General features: G+C 41.5%; 1 protein-coding gene across 5 annotated transcripts in view; it reads right to left on the bottom strand.

Moving 5' to 3' along the window:
* STAG2 (STAG2 cohesin complex component) overlaps positions 1–12891 on the bottom strand; it is a 134158-nt gene extending 121267 nt beyond the window's left edge. Inside the window, exon 1 of one of the 5 annotated variants that reach the window (XM_084788734.1) lies at positions 12482–12891. The gene's annotated coding sequence lies outside the window, so the exon portion shown is untranslated. Of the gene's footprint in view, positions 1–11131; positions 11168–11383; positions 11519–12405; positions 12425–12481 lie in introns of those variants that run through there. The other 4 variants (XM_084788738.1, XM_084788736.1, XM_084788735.1 and 1 more) reach the window with 4 other exon arrangements.
* Between the last annotated feature and the right edge of the window lie 368 nt (positions 12892–13259).

The raw sequence follows: 13259 nt of genomic DNA on the forward strand, positions 1-13259 counted from the left end.
TCATGCAAAATAGAATATATGTGCAACTTTAGACAGAGAGTAATTTATTCTCACCAGCTCTCAGGAGAAAATAAGCCTTTCTCATTCCTAATAAGCCTGCGAGGCTGTCTAACTACTCAGAGGTATTTAACCCTCCTCTATTTAGGATCCTTGTCTCCCTTTTAGTATCTTTTTCCAAAGAAAGCATCACCGTGAAATCTATAAATCATCCCACTGGGAGGCAGTGTATCACCATGGGAAGAAATGCTCTGAAATTAGGCAGAATTGGATTCAAAAGTAAGGACTTATTAGCTGAGTGATCGTACGCAAATCATGTAACCATTCTGGATCTCGGTAAATGAAAAGTCATCAACTACTTCCCAGGCTATTGTAAAAAGCAAAAAATTAAATGTTAAGGATCGCATACCCACATGTACTAAGATAATGCTGCAAATGGTATCTTGTCAGATAAAACTACCATTAATGCAAAGCCAGCTTAGAAGAAAATGATAATTGACTATGTCTCTTACAATATACAGCTATTAAATATGAATAACAAGATCTGAGGACTACATTTGTATAAGACCTAAAATTTTAATTCAATTACCATTTGAGAACCTGTATAATATACCCTGTACAATGAAACAAGTACTCAAAATCAGATAAAAACATGGCTCCTAAACTGAAAAAAGCAGCAATCTAGTTGATAGAAATACACTTGGATATTCACCAACATTGAACATTTATACATGTCATATTTACCAATACAAATTACCTACTTAGATCTGCCAGCTTTCTATAGTACTTTGTTAATTTAATTGCCTCAGTCTAATTACAAAGGATTAGGAACTTATTGACTATTAAAGGAACTTTGCTAATAAATTCCCACCTTATCTAAATGATTCCTCTGCAATTTTTCATGGACATTTAGGACACTGAAATCTACTAAATACTTCTCAATAAAAGGTAGTAATTTGTATTGATGATCGAAACTCAAGAAAGTATATATATGTCAGTAAGAAAAACCCATATCACTGACAAGTTTGCTTTTCAAAAATCTAACTGTATACTACTTCTCCACAAGTCATGGCTACACCAGCATTTCCTCCATTCTCCTGCCAAGGGTAAAAGAAATGTCTTTTGGCCTAAATAAGTTGTAGAAACAGGAAAAACACATATCCCAGAGGAAAAAATATTACAGCTTCCCTAATATTTCTGTTTTCTCTCCTGTACCACATGAGGGGAATTCTCAGTGAGTAAAGCTCCTCACTATCTTTAATATTATTTCTTTAGGACATGAAACTTTTTTTAAAATTGGGGGATATTAAAAGAATTCTTTGCAGCAACAGGCTAACTGCCATAAAGTTTTAAAATTAGCTACAAACCAATAGACACACTGGTAAGTGAAAATTGCTCCGCTTTAAAAAATGAGGGGAAACAAGCTTGGTGGTGCATGCATGTCTGTAATCCCAGCACTCAGGGAGGCAGAGGCAAGCAAGCAGATCTCTGTGAGTTCGAGGCCAAGCTAGTCTACAAAGTGAGTCCAGAACAGCCAAACATGTCCTGAAAAAAAATAATGATGGGATTAGAAAGCTAAGAAAGGGGGATATCATACATCTCAAGCTGAAAATGAAAGGATGGATCTGAGTGAGGGGCTGCAAAGATGGCTCGGCTGTTAAGAACACTTGCTGCTCTTCCAGAGGACATAGGTTTGATTCCCAGTAACTACATTGTAAACCACAACATTCTGTAACTCCGGTTCCAGAGAACCTGATACCATCTTCTGGCCTTGGAATGGCAGGTACCAAGTGGTGCATATCCATATATGCAGGCAAAATACTTATATACATAAAATAAATTAATCATTTAAAAAGTATCATATACATATATATATTAAAAGTAAATTTAGTACTATATATACTACTAAAAATTTCAAATTAAGATTATAAGAAACCAAAGTTAAAATCAAAATACAAAAGGGTTGAGGATCTATCAGTGGTAAAGGTAGGTTCAATCCCTAAAAGGCTCAAAACCATTTTTGTTTGGTTGGTTGCTTGGTTGCTTGGTTGGTTTTTTTTGTTGTTTTTTCCAGACAGGGTTTCTCTGTGTAGCCTTGGTTTGTCCTGGACTTGATTTGTAGAACAGGCTGGCCTTGAACTCACAAAGATCGGCCTGCCTCTGCCTCCCAGGCACTGAGATTAAAGGCGTGCGCCACCTTCAAAAACTTGGCCATGCCTTTAATCCCAGCACTCCGGAGGCAGAGACAGGTAGATCACTGTGAGTTAAAGGCCAGCCTGGTCTACAAAGCAAGTCCAGGACAGCCAAGGCTACACAGAGAAACCCTGTGTTGGGGGAGGGGGGATCAGTTGTACTCTGCTACCCAAACTAACCTCAAACTTCTAGGCTCACAAAATCCTCTGGCCTCAGACTCCTAAGTACAGGGCCAAGTCACTGCAGCCTACTAACAAATATATAATTTTGACTGCTTGTTGCTTTTACACAGAAATTGAATACCAATTGGAAGGCCTCAATAATGGTAGGGTAACTAGAAGGAGCAATCATGAGATCTAATAACTCAATTTATTAACCAGGTTACACAGAGAAACCCTGTCTCGAAAAACGTAAAGAATTAAAAAATTAAAAATGTAACCACCAAAGATGATCATTCAAAGTAACATTAGCATTCGCTGTTACTTTTCTCCTAACAACTTTCATAGCAAGCTGTGTTTTCAATAGCTGTCACTATTTCAAATTAAGGAGACACTGCCAAAGCTGTGTTGATGGTAAGGTGAAGGTATAGCTGGGTGTCAAAACGTTAGCCTACCATACAAGAGGCCCTGGGTTCTATTTCAGGCATCACAAAACAAAAAAGAAATAATATTGGTACTTGGGAGACTGAGGCAGGAGGATCATAAGATTGATGCAGAAATTAGTTACATAACCAGCTAATTTAAAAAAAAAAAACTAAATAGTAACTATAGTACAAGAGAAGGTTGGTTGGCTGGTTATATTTTGTTTGATTTTTTGAGACAGGGTTTCTCTGTGTAGCCTTGGCTGCCCTGAACTGTTTTGTAGACCAGGCTGGTCTCGAACTCACAGAAATCCACCTGCCTCTGCCTCAGGAGTGCTGAGAGAGTGCTGGGAGTAAAGGCCTGCAGCACAACACCCAGCCAATTCTCCTGGTTAAAAAGAAAAAAAACACATACACACAGTATCTTGTCTTTTACTACTGACCCTGTACCAATAAAAATGAACCTCAAAGAATAAAAATAAGCAAACTCTCCAATTACAGCAATTTAAAGTAATTTAAATCACTTTCATACCCATAGAAATCTCTATAGGGGTTTGGAATCCCTTCTAACCAATTACTAATTGAGCAAGTTACTAGGCCTTCATATGTTTCCTCTTCTGGAAAAGGACTTATTAATTAGGGTCATCATACACCCCGGTTTCTCTGGGACAGCCCTAGTTTATGCTCTTATCCCAGCATGCTGTCTGATTAATGCCCCTCTCTCAAAGTATCCTAATTTGGCAGGGTGTGGCAGCTCATGCCTGTAATTCCAGCACACTGAAGAGGGAAGATCTCAATTCAGGTCAAGGCCAGGCTGAACTAGACATAAAATACTTTGCTCATCCCCAAGGCATGGTGGCACAGGCCTTTAATCCCAGCACTTGGAGGCAGATGCAGGTAGATCTCTGAGTTCCAGGCCTCAGTCTACATAGTGAGGTCCAGAACTACCTGGGCTATGTAGAAACCCTGTCTCAAAAAGAAAAAGACAAGAAAAAAATGAATCATGTAGGATTATGAAAATCGAGAGTCCACTCGGGAGGCAGAGGCAGGTGGATCACTGTGCATTTGAGGCCAGCCTGGTCTACAAAGTGAGTCCAGGACATCCAGGGCTAAACAGAGAAGCCCTGTCTTGAAAAACAAAACAAAACAAAAACAAAAAAAGAAGATCGAGAGTCATGATACATATAAATAAAGTATTTTTAATAGTATCTGGCATGTAAATTAGATTTAGTTAGTATTAGTTACTATCCATGTTTTTTAGAAATGATTTTTAACTAGGCAAGGAAAAATGCTTCTACAATATTCCTTCTTACAAATAAAATTATGCAGGCATTTAACTTTCCACATTCAATTCTTTAAAACAACTCAGCAGCTGCCTGAAATCAACACTAAGCAATTATTTATCAGAGAAATGGCAATACCATTGATTTTACTCACAATTAATCGTACAGAAGTTTTTAGGAGGTTATCTTACAATCCTTAGCAAGACAATACATATGAAAATAAATCTCTGTTCACCGTCCAAGTCTCAATGTTCTACTAATATTTGTAACCAAGGTTCTTTACATTAACTTCAGAATTCAGAAAACTCGAGTAAATATTTATGGCACCTAACTATCTTTTTCAAAATGAAGAGGAGAACAAATACATTGCATGCAATAGTTACAATTGTGTCATGGAACACTAGTTGTTGGTATTAATGGAATACAAAGAGAAAATACGGATGAAAATACTCAGTGTTGAAACAGTCTGGGTAGAAGAAAACTGCTTTGTACCTGGAAGAATGATTCCCTGCAGCGTGAACTCTAAGGGAATGGTTAACACAAATACATAATTTTGACTCATGGCCATGAAAAACGCCAATACATATATATTATATATGTATATTTAGTTTTACCTCATCTTCACTAAATCCAACATCTAGAATTTCTTCAGATAACACTCAAATTTATGAAAAACAGGAAAAAAGAAAACAAAATGACACAGAGCAAGATACTAATGAGTAATAAACGTAATAATCTAAGCATTGATAAAACTATTCAATCAATAAAAATAAAAATAAAACTTTAGTAAAATAAAATGTAAACTAAAATAGAATGTAGAATATATAGGAAGAATTTCAAAATGTCATTATACAATGGGAGGGAAATCCCTCTATAGAACCACAGCAGTCTTATTAGATAAGCTTAATTTTTTTAATTTAATTAATTTTTTTAGGTTGTGTGTGTGTGTGTGTGTGTGTGTGTGTGTGTGTGGGTGTGTGAGTGATTGTTTTGTCTGCATGGATGCACAGAGGTCAGAGGATGATGTCAGAATTCCTGGTCATTAGTGGTTATGAGGCACCGCACCCGCGCGCGTGCGTGCGTGCGTGTGTGTTGGGAACCATGGGTGCTCTGAGCCATTTCTCCAGCCACTAATCCTACATTTTTAATTAAAATCTAACCACTCAACAAGCTGAATGACCCATAAGCTATCCTTAGACATATATAACAAAGAATAAAAAAGTGTAACTATTCTATGTACCATAGAAAATAGAAAGCTATACTCACATTAAGACTTCAATATTCTATGAATTTTTGTGATCATACTCAAGCAATATTAAAAGCCTAACTTTAACTATTTTGAATATTAGTTTAAAATAAAATATCAATTATGTTTTTACCTTTACCAACAGGTATGGTATGGTACATCAATTGGAAAAACATCCAAGTTTAACAATAATCAAAAAGCATAAGGATTTGAAATTAAGCCAATCAGGGTATGATCTGGGGAGTCATTTGCTATTACCTAGAACCTCAACTTCCAATCTGTAAAATATCTTTTAAAACAGGTATCTTAGCAGGGTGGTGGCGCACACCTTTAATTCCAGCACTCAGGGAGGCAGAGGCAGACAGAGCTCTGAGTTCAAGGCCAGCCTGGTCTACCCAGCAAGTTCCAGGATAGCCAAGGCTACACAGAGAAACCCTGTCTTAGAGAAAAGAAAAGAAAAACCTAACCATATATATCTTGCAAAGTTTATGATAGGATCCAGATTAAACCATGTTTTCTGATATTCAAAAGGAACCCAAAGGGCTAAAGAGTTGTGTCAGTGGTTAACAGCGCTGACTGCTCTTCCACAGAATGTAGTGGTGCTTCCCAGAATCCACCTGGCAGCTCACAACCTTCTGGGTTACAGTTCCAATACCCTCTACTGGCCTCCTCAGAGACCATGCAATGTACAGTACACACTCTTCCATGCGGATAAAACCCTCATCTCATACACATATAATAGTAATGATCCTAAAAAATAAATTTAAAAAAAACCACGGAATCTTTTTTTTTTTTTTTTTTGGTTTTTCGAGATAGAGTTTCTCTGTGTAGCCTTGATCAGGCTGGCCTCTAACTCACAGCAATCTGCCTGCCTTTGCCTCCCAAGTGCTGGGATTAATTAAAGGCATGTGCCACCATGCCTGGCTTGAAATTATTTTTTAGATTAGCTCAGGTTTCAGAAATTACAGTTCACACTCCATTACAAAGTTATTCTTGTAGCTGAGTTCAAGGCCAGCCTGGTCTACAAAGTGAATCTAGGACAGCCAGGGCTGTTACACAGAGAAACCCTGTCTCGAAAAACCAAAAAACAAAAACAAAAAAAACCAAAGTTATAGCCAGGCGTGGTGGTGCACGCCTTTAATCCCAGCACTCAGGAGGCAGAGGCAGGTGGATCACTGTGAGTTCGAGGCCAGCCTGGTGTACAAAGTGAATTCAGGACAGTCAAGGCTACACAGAGAGACCCTGTCTTGAAAAACAAAACAACAAAAAACAAAGTTATTCTTGCAAAAGTGTAAAGACAGCTCATTTTCCTAGCCTTTAATACTCAATGGAAATTTACTTGATGCTCACTTTAAAAGGAATTTTACTTTTGAGTGTTACATGAAGTAATTGAGAAGTTACAGAATCTCTTTAGTTTGTCAAGTCTAATCGTGTAGATATATATTAACAAATGTCTGTAATCCCAACCCTAGAAAGGCTCAAGTAGGACCACCAATTTTGAGGGCTCCCTGGGCTATAGAATGAGGTTCTGTCTGAAAATGAATGAACAAGCAAAGAGACCAGTTTATCCACCTTCTCTGGGGAGAGAACAAAGCTAATTGATTAATCTCATAACTAACTTCCTCTTCTTTCCAGACAAGATCTTGCAAAGTAGACCTGGGCTGGTTAAATGGATCAATCACTACGTAGGCCAAGTAAGCCTCAAATTTTTAGCAATCCTCCTAACCTAGCCTCCCAAGTGCTAAGCCACTATGCTAAGAACACTAACTCTCCTGGTGTCCACTAGTCAGTATCAAAGAAGTACAATCAACACGTTTTAACAACCCTATTCAGGAGGAATGTTCTGGTACCAGATTACCAAAGAAGTTAAAGATGTACCATTTTTCATATACACAAAACCCAGTCCACAAAGCGGCATTACTAACACAGGAAAAAATAGTTATTTGGTTAAATTAAATGCAAACAAACAAACAAAAAAAAAAACGAACTTCAGGAAACTGAAAAAGCAAATCAGGGACTTTATTTCTTCTTATCTTTGCCACCAAAACATGCAAAAACTACCATTTGTGAAAGACAAATATTACTATACAGGGACACAGTATTAACTACACAGGAAAAGCCCTGGGCATAAATATTAAATGCAGAAAGCTACAAAAAGAAAAATACAAAGAACTTTTAAACAGTGTATAATTTTATAGCTCCTCTTTTATTCTCCAACAATAACATTTCAATATACACTAATAGCTAACTAGGACTACACTAACAGTGCATTGCTAATTGGGGCTATCCCTTTCCTTTGCTATTTTATTCTCCAAACTCTCAAAATAGTGCTCCTCTAAATAGCAAACTGTACATTTTAATGTAAATTTTAGGTTCAAAAATAATCTTTCAGCATCAAAAACTGAAGTGTTCCATCTATTATAAAGATCTATAAAAAGCAAAACAAAATGCTACCCACTGTTTACAACATTCCTATAGGGCTGCGGTGAAAATGTTAAACATGCAGAATACTAAACATTACTAAAGTGACAATGACGAATTTTCACCTTTAACCCTGTATTCTCAAAGAAAGATTTGAGCCTCATCCTAAGTCAAGGCCCCAGTTTTACTTCATACATATGATAAAGGAAATGTTGACTTTAATTTCATTAAAATTGTATTTACATTTGAACTTTACAAATCTAAAATCAACTTCACCACAAGAAATCAATGCGATGCCACATCTTCACCATCTACTTAAGAATATTTGCATAGGAATAAAAATGTGAAGTCAGGAATCTGCCTTAACATCCTTGGAAAAGCTAATGAGTGTGAGATAACGGTAACAGTTCAGAAATGTGTGCTCCCAGACTGGGGTACTTTTTTTCTATAAATGGCAAATATACTTTACCAAATACAAAAATATACTTTGGGTTCCCTTCATAACTTTAACATACATTCAAAAATGCATCTAACAGAGGAACAAAATAAGCTTGACATGGAATACCAAACTGCAGAAAGCAACGTACTTACCTTGGACTTTAGGAGCAAATATACTAATTACAGGAGGTCAAGGGTCTTAATTTTAATTACACTTTTATTGCTGATGGCAATATTAAAAATGTTCTTCAAATAAAACATTTAAGTAGTTTCCTATCAATTTTCAAGTAGTTAGAAGAGCAGACTGTTGGGGAGGGTACATCATTTTAAATGTAAACATTCAATTTCCTGTTTAAAAAGAAGAACCCTGTCTAGCCTGTCCATCAGTCTCAAATACCTTATAATACTACAGTTACCTCACAGTGGGAAGGAATGGCTAATAAGTACATTTCTTTTCCAATCCAAGTTCTCTACCTAGTCATTAAACACCAAACACTGAAACTGAATTCAGCCGTGTCAATCTTCCTACCAGGAATGCTCCCTATGGCACCCCAATCCCTTCCACTGTAGCTTACTCCAACTGCCAAAGCCCCTCCTATTAATAGTAAATCCCTCTCATACTGACTCACTGCAAGTCCAACTTATTGAAACAGACACCAAGAAAAAAAATTTAACCTACAAATGGAATTTCCTATTTTCAAACAAAAGGAAAGTAGAAGCTGAGCACACTCAGACTGTTACATTTAAAGTCTATCTAGTTTGTAAGAATTTATGTTGTTTTCCCTGCAGTGCTTGTTTAAATATTTTTGAAAGTTGGTATGCTAGGCATTATGTAATTTCCTACACTCAAGCCTATATTTCCGTGTAAATGCTTTAGATAAGTAAATACTTTAGATAAGTAAATACTTTAGATAAGTAAATTCAGAGAAGTCGGTACAGCAAAATGTAAAAGCTTGGAAATTTTTCTACAAAACTCTTCCTCAACTACAGAAATTCCCAAGCAAATACAGAAGTAGAGTAAGTTAACAGTGAGCCCTTCTGAACTCATGTAGCTACAATAATCATGTCACGGCCACTTCTCCATCTCTGTCCTCCTAGTCCCCTTATCTTTAAGGAGAATGGCAAGACACTGAAAATAGCCCCAAGGCGACAAAGTATCAAGCTAGCATGTTAAAAAGTCGAAAATTTTACAGTGTTACTATAAAAACACCCTCCACAATTGCTAGATAGTAAAATTTAAGAATTCCGGATTCAATTATTGAAATAACAATCTTTAAATTTTTTTTAAGTCCATAAGGCCTAATGAGTACATTTTAAAGCATATTTTTAAGAGGGCAAATAGAAATGAGGTGAAAATGAACTTAAACATTTGCAATTAGCTGGAATTCACGCACTTGATCTCAAAAATGGAAAAAAAAACCATACTATTTAGCATAATGTGTCATGAAATTACAATTCAACCACTTGAAAACCCGCTGAACACTTATGCCTTAACTGGTCCTTCTGATCCCTAATTATAGATTGATATCAACGTAGAAAGAAAACCAGGCATTTTGACGTAAGTGGTTTAAAATGTTCAAAATTAACCCCCACCGCTCATTAAGAAATATATAAAAGCAAGACCAAACTACCTGAATTGTATGTCGTTAAACAGAAATGCATCCACTTTCCAGGGCCATCAAAAAAAAAAAACATAAGTTCACATATACCCTTAAATGCAACGCACTAGGCTCCAGACAGAATTAGGAGACCGCCTCCTGCTTTTGCTCCTAACCAATACGCAGAGAGAGAAGGTTGGCAGGAAAGTGCTGCGAGGACAGTAACAAACACCAGCAAGCTCCCGAGCAGGCCCTGCTAGAGCCAGGAATGACGCACTTCGGTAACCCGACTCTTTCTCCCCTCCACCCCCCGCCCCCAGCAGCGGTGCTGACACCGCCAACAGCCCGGAGTAGGAAAAAAGACAACAGGAAAAAAAAAAGGCAAAGCTTGGACCTCACCAGGTTTCATTAAGAAACCTCGATTATTCCTCTTTCGACACTAACCACCAGGGCTAAACAGGAAAAGAAGCTCCGTGCTTAAGCAAGTCCCATCATGGTGGTTTAAGTCACTAAATTAAGCTGATAATGAGTCCAATCCACAGAGACATATATACAGGGTGTGGCTGCTGTGAAATACGGCGGTCTGTGGGAGAAAAGGGGGTACGGAATTTACACTCCAGTGTGAAGGGAAGATGGGGGCTTTACCAGGGTCGAGGAGGAGGAGGCGGCCCGCGCATTTTAAGGAACCATTGCAAACCAACACAAGCGTCTCCTTTACTTAAACCTAACCCCACAGATCAAAAGTTTCTGATAAGACATAGCACAGAAGCTGGAAATAATCAATCAAAAACATGACCCTCAATTTAAAAACTACATCCAGAAGAAAAGAGGGAGACGGAGGGGGTAGACAACAACATAAAAAAAAAAAAAACATCCTAGGCCACGAAGGAGAAAGTCTCCCAGACCGGATGAAACTACTAATGCAATATTAAAAATTCAAGTCAAGCACCAAAGCACGAAAAAAAGAAAAAAAGAAAGAAATTACACGATAACCCATTGCCGTTGAGAATTAAAAATAAAATGACATATAACACCGAGGAGGAGCAGAAACTAAATGTCGAAAGTACAGCGGTTTGTAGGGGGGAAAAAAACTAAAGGCAAAACAAGACATTATCGCGGCGGGAGGGAAAGGGGGGGAAAAAGGCCGAAATCAACAATACGTTTACAATTCTAGGCCAGAAGAAAATGGGAACGGGGCTCAAAGTTTTGCGGAACTACTTGATGCTGTTTCCCACACCTTCTCTCTCCCATGGCCCATCCGACCCTTTTCCTCCTAAAATTGCAGTCCACAGATCTCCGGATACGTGAGAGAAGAAAAGAGAAAGTCGCCCTCAAGCAAGAATAAAAGTGTGGAGGGAAAACAGAGGCTGCCTACCTGGGGCAAGGATCAGCTCAGTTCGTGCCTTAGAAAGACAGTGCGGGTGGGGGTGGGAACGAAAAAGCAGCACTAAAACTAAAACAAAAGTGGCGCCAAAACCCCCCAACAAACAGCCTTCCACTCCCGCCCTTCCCCCCCTCCGCCCATGCCAGGCAGGCAGGGCCCCCTTCGGGGCAAGGTCTACGCGCAGGGGACCGACGCCGCCGGACCCCAACCTATTTCGAAAATTGGTGCCCTAAGAAAACTGACCGAAGTCGGGGCCTCGGAAAGGATGGAGAGATCGATGCCAACCGCTTTGCCCAAGCAGTTCCCCCACCACGCGCTGGAGATGATGGGGCGGGGGAGAGAAGCCGAGGGGCCCGTCACATGAATGTTGTTCCCTCTCTAGGAAGGGAGGAAGAGAGGGAGGGAGGGAGGAAGGGAGGGAGAGAGGGAGGGAGGGGTGGGGAGGGGAGGGAAGGAAGGAGGGGAAGGGAGAAGGGAGGGGGGACGAGGGAGGGGTGTGAGCAGAGTAGATTTTCCCTCGCCTCCCTCGGTCCGAGGCCCAAATAGACACAAGCGAGCCTGATCACCCTCCCCTCCCCCCCGGGTTCCCAGCACCACCATTTTGCTCGCTTCCTTCCCCGCACCACCACAGCGCGCTCTCCCACCACCACCACCACCACCACCACCCAACACATACACCCGGCCGCGGCCTACCGGGGTTCGCCTTTTCTTCCCCCCTCCCGACTATGGACGGCACCCCCACCCCACTTCCAGTTTGGGGGGGCTCTTTCCCCCCAGCTGCTTAAGAGTCCCCGGGAGGAGAGGAAGCGACATAGAAGGCTACGCGGAGGCGCGGAGCCTCCATCTTGCGCCGCGGCGCGTTCTCCATTTTGGGCCACCCATTGGGGAGGGAGGGGGGTCCTCCGCGGAGGCCCCGAGGGAGAGTTGGGAGAGGGAGGCAAGAGAAAACCTTCAGCGAGGGTAGTCGAAAAGAAGCGTCCTGCGCTAAAAAGCGGCCATGGGAGGAGGTAGGCAGGAAGGGGGGAGGGGACTGGAAGTTCCTTGGAAGTGTTGGGGTAGCGACTTGGGGGCGGAGAAGAGAGGCAGGGGGAAGACGCGGGGGCGAGGGGAGCACTCGTTCCCCGCCTGGACACAGTCGCTTACTCTATGTCTGCCCCGCACTGGGCTGAAGAAAGCCGAGAGGGCCCGCGAAATGGCAACAGCGTCCAGCCTCTCTCCTCCCTCCCAGCGACACGCTTTCTTCGCCCGATTTCAAGCACACACACCTCACTGTGGGCCGCGCGCCCTCCGGGTGCCCCTCCAAACTTCTAGAAGCTTCGCCTCCGCCATTTTATAACTTACCTCCCCCCTCAGCGTATACAGAGGCAGCGAGGAGACTGTTGGCCTCCCCCACTCCTTCCTTCTTGCTCAGGCCGGGGGCTTCTTCACCCCTGGGCTGGCACAAGGTTTTTTCCCCCTTCCTCTTCTTTACACCCTTGAATTCTACTCAGGGACGGAAGCTCCCGCGGTTCTAGAACCGTGGGGGGGAGGTTTGAAAGTGGCGGTCGGATCCGGCGGATTTTTTTCTTTTCTTTCTTTCTTTTTTTCTTTTCTTTTTTTTTTCTTTTCTTTTTTTTTTCTTTCTTTTTTTTTTCTTTTTTCTTTTTTTTTTTTTTTGGTGGCGCTTCGGGATTGTTTGGGGTGTTTGCTCTTCGGCGACTTGGAGGCGAATGGAACGCGCAGGCGCCATCTGTCGGCCACGAACCCGCGGCCAGCTCCTGTTGGGAGGGAGCGGCATCTAGCGGCAGCCAGCTGCCATTGCGGCGCGCGCCTCCCAGCCCTCCCACCCGGCATCCTCCTCCCGACCACCGACCAATCGCAGCCGCCCGACTCCCGGCTTCAGCGTCGCCAACGCCTCCTGTGAACTAGGCGCCCACAGGGGCGCGCCGCCGAGTAGGGTAAACAAGGTGGCGTGCCCGCGCCTCACTTACTCATTCGTTGGGACGCGCTTCCGCCCTGCGCGGACTGGATGGGGCCCCGGCAGCTATATCTGCGGCGCCGGGAAGGAGGTCGCTCGGAGGTCGGGAGCAGTGGCCACCAAAGCCCGGCCGTGGGAATTCCAAGGCTTGGCGACGCGATC

The sequence above is a fragment of the Acomys minous genome (assembly GCF_964271855.1).
Source record: "Acomys minous genome assembly, chromosome: 7".
Classification (NCBI taxonomy): domain Eukaryota; kingdom Metazoa; phylum Chordata; class Mammalia; order Rodentia; family Muridae; genus Acomys; species Acomys minous.